The sequence below is a fragment of the Pediculus humanus genome, genomic scaffold (assembly GCF_000006295.1).
Source record: "Pediculus humanus corporis 1103172108295 genomic scaffold, whole genome shotgun sequence".
Taxonomy (NCBI): Eukaryota; Metazoa; Arthropoda; class Insecta; order Psocodea; family Pediculidae; genus Pediculus; species Pediculus humanus.
The window spans coordinates 71,555-79,978 of NW_002987864.1; positions in this window are offsets into that span (position 1 = coordinate 71,555).

Here is an 8,424-nt window from a genome sequence, read left to right on the forward strand (position 1 = left end):
AAAAAAAAAAAAAAAAAAAAAACTCGGTCGTTTTTTTTTTGTCGTTTGATCCACTCCATAAAAGACTAAAACACAATTTTTTTTTCCTTTTTCTCTCTCTCTCTCTCTCTCTTTCTTTCGCTTGTCAAAACAATGTTTCAAATGCGTTAGAATAAAAAATGAAAAAGATAAAAAAAAAAAAAAAAAAAAAAGAATGAAAGAAAAATCTTACAGAGGACAAAATGGACGACGACGTTGACAACGCCTCGTTGTTTTTAATTAACAATGCATGAAACGATTAAATGTTAAACAATGCAAGGTGTTGCGGTTAATGACAAACCCGTTTGTTTTTTTTTTTTTCTTTCAAATGTTGGCAATGATTTTAAATATATACAAGTACAAACGGAAAACCGGAAATGAAAATTCTTAATTAAAATAAAAGGAATAAAAAGTGAATTTCAAAAAAAAAGAAAAGAAAATACGACGGGGAGAAAGAAGGAGGGATTATTTCGTATGAGAGAGAGAAAGAGCACGCGCCTAAGAAATCACGATTTCTTAGGACGTGTAACTAGACATTATTTTTGTCGTCACATCAGATAAAAAAAAAAAAAGAAAAATATATACATATAATTTGAATAAAGACACGACATCAAAACAAAAAAAAAAAAACAAAAAAATGTACGGAACGAGCGGTAGCCTCAAATATTTATTTTTTTTTTATTCGGGGGATGAAACGGGTCGTTGGTCGTGACAAATGAAGATTGACGGCCGTGACGAGATGAAATGGACAATTTTTAAATTTTTTTTTTTTTTTCCACTGGATGTTTTGTTGTTATTTACGTTTTTTTTTTTTTTTCGGTTTCCGGTTTTCAAATTTTGTTCCTAATTTAACTTGTTCGTAAAAAAAAAAAAAAAATGGCGACGGTACGTAAAAAAAATAAATTTTTTTTTTTTTTTTTTTTGCAATTTTCGATTTCACTTTTTTTTTTTTTTTTTTTTTTTAAACCAAACAACCGATGATGATGATGATGATGATAATTTAGTCATGATGTGAAAATAAATAAAGTTCGTGGGTAACGTTTTTCAAAACAAGGCCCAAACAAAGGAAAATAAAAGGGCCCTATCACACACACACACACACACAAAAAAAAAAAGATCTCGTAAAAATTGCGTGCACGTTGGTAATTACATTATTTCGAGGAGGAGGAGGAGGAGGAGAAGGAGGAGGGAGGAAAAGGGGTTGGGAAATCTCAAGTAATAGATTTAATATACGTGTTTGTGGTGGTGGTGGTGTTTGTAGTGGTAGCAGAAGTAGCACTCTTTTAAAAGAAAAAAAATAATATTAGTAATAACAAATTATACAGATCCATTGAAAGGTCGTAAAATAATAATAATAATAATAATAATAATAATTGATTGGACGAAGTCGTCTCACACGGTTCGATTACGATTCGAATTATAAAAAAAAAAAATTTCTTAGCGTGAACGCAGAATATGCGTAAGTATGCGAGTGCGCGTTCTGCGTGTTCAAAGCCATGATTTCACTAAATGGTTAATGTTTAAATGAAACAAAAGAGAGAGAGAAATACAAACGTGGCTTTGAATTAATTCGGGAGATCGAGAAAATTTCTTAGAAAGACGTTGAACTTCTTTTATGGATGGATAGTCAGTCTTAAGAAAAACGTGTGTAATAAGGGTGACTCTCATATCTCTCTCTCTCTCTTTTTCTCTCTCATCTCTCTCATCTCTCTTTCTCTCTCACTCGTCTGTACCGTGTTAAATTTAATTATAAGAAAACGATTCAAATAATCGAACGATGCTATATCCTATTTTTTTTTTTGTTTCGTCGTGGAAAAAACAAAATTTAATTTACAAAAGGGATTCGCGGGACGAAAAAAGAGATAATAATAATAATAACTTTATGAAATTTTTCCTTTTTTGTTTAATTTTACGATGAGAAGAAGAAAAGAAAAGAAAAAACAAATTCATCATCATCGGAGGGATGGGAGGGATTATTACGATTTTTCATTTCACACTTAAAAATTTGAACCTGAATTTTAATCGAAAAAAGGGAGAGGTGGTGGAGAGGGAGGGAAAGTGAGGGGGAAAGAAAAGGAATTAATCAATCTCGCGTGCCCTCACCCTTTAACCCTTAAACCATCATTTTCTTCATTTAAAACCACTTCTTTTCTTTTCTTTTCTTTTTTTTTTCCATTTCGACGTCATTAGCATTATTTTTCAATGTTTTTATTTTTTTTTCACACTCTTTCTCGGTAGTTAGTTCATTTCTCTCTCTCTCTCTCTTTTTATTTTTTTCAAAAGCCATGTTTTTTTTTTTTTTTTGAAAAGAAAGAAAAGAATCATGTAAACGGTTATGTTAAAAACGTGACTTTGCTCACTCTGACGTTTCTTTCCTTTTTCTCCTTCTCTGATTTTATTCTAGAATAAAATTTACGGCAATACAATTTTAAAAGTTTTTTTTTTTTTTGCAAAACTATTATGTTGTTAAGAAGTACAGAGAAAAAAAAGGAGAAGAAAAAATAATTTTTATTTAAACAAACAAACAAACAGACAAACAAACAAAAATCAAAATAAATAATTAAATAAAATTATAATGAATTAAATAAATGACGTCATCGACCCGTAAAAATATTTTTTTTTTAAACTTAATTAAAAAATTTCTTTTTTTCCTACCAAAATATATATGTATTACTAAACGTAAATTTGCCGTGGCAGCAACAACAACAACGATAAGAATTTAAAATTTTCCAATCGAATTTTTTAGAAAAAAAAGAAAAAAAAATTCCCAAAACTCAACCATGGGAAACATTAACGTTTTACTTCATCGGTTAACCATAAAAACTAAATTTCTCCATTTTTAAAAAACTAATTTTTTTTATAATGCGTATTTTCTAAAGACACGACACGGACCCATTAGTTAAAAAATAAGGTAAAAATCGAATTCGATCGTTACGAATTCGATGAATTTTTTTTTTTTTTTCTAAACGTAAACTCAAATAAAAATCATTAAGAAAGAAAATTTTTTTTTTGCTCTCGTGAATCCACGAAATACTAAAATAATAATAATAATAATAATAATTGAATCGTTTTTTCGTGGCACAAACTTTAATTCGTAATAAAATGACACGATCGAAACATAATAACAACAACAACAAAATATTCGGCCCTCTAAAAAAAAAAAAAAAAAAAATTTTTTTAAAAACTTTTTTATCCATTTTTTTTGGGTATTAATAATGATAATGATAATAATAATAAATAGTATTTAAAAAAAATTACAAAATTCTAATGCCACGATTATATTGCCTCATAGTTTTTATATTTTATTACTTTTTAAATATTTTGTTGTATCGTTAAATAACAAAACAAGCGAAATGTTTGACCCACGAGATAAGAATTTTTCTTTATTTATTTTTTTCCTATAAAAAAAAAAATTTAGTCATCATTATTTATAAAGTAACATTATCATTTATTTCAAAATAAAATAAAATAAAAAAAACTCTCAAAGATTTAAATAACATTATTTACGTATATTTCACGTACCACCCCCGCCGCCGCCACCACCACCACCATTTCACGTGTCAAAATCACGTGGAATGTAAAAAAAAAATTTTTTTTTTTTTTAAAAAAGAAATAATTTAAACTTTTAATTGTCTTTTTTTTGTTCACGGATTAAATAATCGATTCGAAAACTAAAGAGTGTGAGAGATATTGCGTTTATTATTATTATTATTATTTCCTTATAAAATACCGTGGTTTTAGATTATAATCGCCGATACACTTTTAATTTCTTTTAATAATGACAAGTAAAACAAAATCATTTAAATATTTTCATGCTTGTTTGCTTGCTTCCTTGTCTGTCTGCCTACCCGATTGCCGAAAGCCATCGAGGTGATGAATCGATCGTTACTAACTAATGCCACGACAAAAAAAGTGAAAAGAAAAAAATATATCTTGTATAAATTGTCGTTTGTTTGACGCTTAACGACGCGGCGGAAATCTTTTTTTTTTTTTTTTTACAATTAAATATTCAATCTTGTGGATTCACAAAAAAAAAAAAAAAAAATTCTCATATTCATTCAACGCCCTTGTTTTCGTGTCAACAGATTGATTTATATATTTTTCGCCATAACTTTTTTATTTAAAAGAAAAACAATATTTATTTTTCTTTATTTAATTTATTCTTGTGTTTCTTTTTAAAGTTTATGTTTTATCCAAAGCAAAAAACATTTGAAATTTGAATTTTTAATCATTTTAACTCTCGTGATTTTTTTCTTCTTCTTTTTCTTTTGTTGTGTTTTTCTTAGCCGTTTGTTTTTTTTGGCATTAAATACAAACACATAAAATCTCTTATCAATGTCTTGTGCCACACCCAAAATTATTTTTTTTTATAAATAATTGTCGTGGAAATAGTAAAAAAGATAAAAACGACCTTAGAGTATTTCTTTTTACTTCTTTTTTTTAAAAAAAAAAAAAAATTATTTGTCAATAGCAGAAGACGTTAATTAAATTCATATTTTTACAAATTGGCAAAATTCGTTTTAAAACTTTTTCATTTGTTTAAACAAACAAAACAAACAAATATGTACTTGAAAACAAACGAAACGAAACATGAAAGAAAAAAAAAATGAAAAGTGATTCGTTGTTAATAAAAATGATTGATTTTTTTTTTTTTTGGGGGGCCCTTACTTTTAAATATTAGAAAGAACAAGATCGATCAATATTAGACTTAACTAACAACCAAAAAAAAAAAAAAATTACGTTTTGTTGATAGTACAATAATGACTTGTTAATTTTTTGTTTGGTTGTTTATAAAACAAAAATCTTTTTCTTTACATTATTATCTACTTTAATATCTAATACATTTAAAATGATTATAATCGTTGCGAAAAAACGAACGAACAAACAAACAAACGAACAAACGAACGATTTTTTTTTGTGTTCGAATTAATAATACCCATTAATTCCGCGTGTGGTCAATTAATAACAAAAAACAAACGGTAAAAAGTTATTATTATTATTATTATTATTATTATTATTATTATTATTATTATTATTATTATTATTATTGTTTTACCTCGAGGACGCGTTTTGGAACTTTGAAGACTTTAAAAAAAAAAAAAAAAATTTAATTTGTATGGATTACGTAATGATTGTTTCTTATCCTGAAATGTATTGTTTCTTTTAATGGCGCCTCTCCCTCCCCCCCTCATTCCCCCTTTTTTCCCTACTTCCCTTTTCTTCCTCTCCCCCTCTTCCCTCCCTCTCCCACTCTCTCTCTCTTCTTTCTGATTCCCCGTGAATTTCTTCTTTTTATTCTTTTTTTTTTTTTTTCTTAACCCACGTTCCTGAAAACGCTTCAATGACCCATTGTTTGTTTGTCTGTTTGTTTGTTTATTTATTTCATTTTTAAAGATATTGAAAGATAAAATAAAAATTTTTTTGTTTGTTTCCTTTTTTAAATAAATTGTTATTTATTATCTTTAATTATTAAGCAATTAGCGATTTTATAATAAGTGGATATATATATATATTTTTTTTCAATCGTTTTAAAGTAAATAAAACTATAAAAAAATTAATAAGTTTATTAATTAATAATTAAGACTATTTTATTATTAAAAATTTATAATTGTTAATAATAAAAAAAAATCCGATTAATTATTTATTAAAAAAAATAAAAATAGAAAAACGAAATCGATTTCATTCATTCATTCATTCATTCATTCACTCGGTCATTCATTTATTTTTTTATTGCCATTTAATAAGTAAACAATTTTATTTTCGAAAAAAAATCATCATCATCATCATCATTATTATTATCATTATCATTATTACCATCGTTAACCGTTTAATTACAAAGTTAATTAAAAATAAATAAATAATTAAATTGTTTATAACAAACTAAATAAAAAAAAAAATAATAATGTTTAAACGTAAAAAAAATTATTATCGATCCATCATTTCGATTCATTTATTTACTTATTTTTTTAAATTTTAAATATTTATAATAATAAAAGCGAAATTAATCGATAGATAGATCGATCGATGGATTGATCGATAATATAATACGTGTTAATCGATAAATAATAAAACAATAAAAACATTAATTACACGATTGAAAGGAGGGGAAATATTTTTTTTTTTTTTGTTATTTAACCTGCCAAATTTATTAATAATTAATTGTTATTTAAAATATATCATCGAGTTTGTAAATTAAAAAATCGTTCGATATATCGATCGATCAATCAATCAATTTTAATTTTTTCGTTGAAATGTTTTTTTTTTTTTTTTTTTCAAACCGTTAAATAATGAATCGTTTTAAAAATAAAATAAAAAAAATATTTAAAAAAAAAAAAAATTTTATCCGAAAATAAAAAAAGGGAAGAATACGAAGAGAGAGAGAGAGAGAGAGAGAGAGAGAGAGAGAGTGAGAGAGAAAGAGAAAGAGAAAGAGAAAGAGAGACAAGGGAAATTTAAAATATACGAAAAGTCACACATGAATTGAAATATCCCCGAGTAAGGTAATGGCGGTTCCCTATTGACCTCCCCCCTCATTTTTTTTTTTTTTTTTTTTTTAAATTTCACGTAAAAATCCATTTTCGAATTCCATTATTATTATTATTATTATTATTATTATTGTTTTATTTTAAGTTTTTAACGAAAAAAAAAAGGCGCCATTAGTTAAATTTACGACTGTTTCTTCTTTTTTTTATAAATAAAAAAACAAAACGTTTGTTCCTACGTAATCGATTGAAAAAAAACAATAATTTCTTCTTTTCTTAGTTACCTTTGAAAAAAGAAATATGTGAGCAAGATGAAGATGAAGAAGACAAGGAGGGGTAGCGGAAGAGAGGGGGAATGGTGAGGGGGGCCTTTAAAAAAAAAGATATTTTTAAAACGGTTAATTTTTCATTTAAAAAAAAAAAAAAAGTTTTAATTAATTTTTATGTCATTCACTTTTCATTATAATTTTTTGACAATCACAACAACAACAACACGTAAACTCGTTAAATTTTTTTTTTTTTCTCGAGCCACGCTGCAGTGCACGCAGACTAAATAATAATAATAATAATAAAATTTAAAAAAAAACGTTAAAAAAGAATCGAAAGCATAAATTTTCATACATAAAAATAGAAAATACGTTCGCGTTCGTGTAAATATAAAATAGGTAAGTTATAAAGTAAGTTTTATAAAAATTTTCTTTTCAATGCAAACGCGCACACGTACACTCGCACATTTCAGGCATTTGGGAATTTAGGTATTTGACAAAATTGTACAACGATTTCCATTTTTTTTTCTTTTTTCCCCTTTGGGGGTTTCCTGTCGTAAAAAAAAAAAGAAAAGAAAAGAAAAGAAAAGAAAGAAAGGAAAATTTAGTCCTTTTGATTTTTCATTTATTTTATTTTTTTTCGTGCTCATATTTATATTCAAGTCATAACTTCAAATCAAATTTTTTTTTTTTATCCTTTTTTTCCTTCTTTTCTTCTTCTTTTTTCTTTTTTCAATCTTCCATCTTTTTTTTCTTTTTTTTTTAATTTTTTTAACACGGAGGAAGAAGAGGAGAGAAGAAAAGCGAAGGGAAAATGAAAAGAAAAAGAAAAACGATTTTTCACTTGATTATGTTTAAAAATTGTCACGTGATTATTTGTTTATATTTTGTCCACGTGGTGAGTTCCAGTCGCCAAAAATTAAAAGAAAAAGTCGGGGAAGAAGAAAAAACTTTTTGGAATGGAATGAGTAACTTAAACGTGATAGAAATTCGCAGTTAACTCACACACGACCGAAAATAATTAAAATAATTAATTTTTTAACTCTCTCTCTCTCTCTCTCTCTCTCTCTTTTCAATTTCTCTCTCTCTTTCACTTTATCCTCGAGCAATTTTTCGGATTTTTATAAAAAAAAAAAAAATTTTGATTTAATATATAAACATTTTTTATATAACACGATATCATTTATTATTCTATTATTTTGATAACCTTTTTCCCGTTATCATTTTTTTTTGGTTTTTTAATCAATGAAAATCGTACCGGAAGGAAACTGGTATTATTATTATTATTATTATTATTAGGACGGCAATATAGAAAAATTTAAAAAGAGGAGAAAAAGAAGAAGAAGAAATATAAATAAAAAAAAAAAAAAAGTCTGCCACGTCTTTGGTGGTCTCTGTTTGCCGGAGGAAGGCAGTCCTGTTATCTGATTTAAAATTATTTCTTTTGGAATGAATCTCTCTCTCTCTTTCTCTCTTTCTCTCCGTCTGAATGAGTGGGAAGATTTTTTTTTTTTTTTTTGCCAATTTCTTTCTTTTTATTTTTTATGGTTTTCTTTACTATAAATATTTAAAACGACATGAAACCGAAAAAAAAAAGAACAGAAATTAAAACGTTTCCTTTTCCTCTTTCTTTTACTCTTCATCATCATCATTATTAT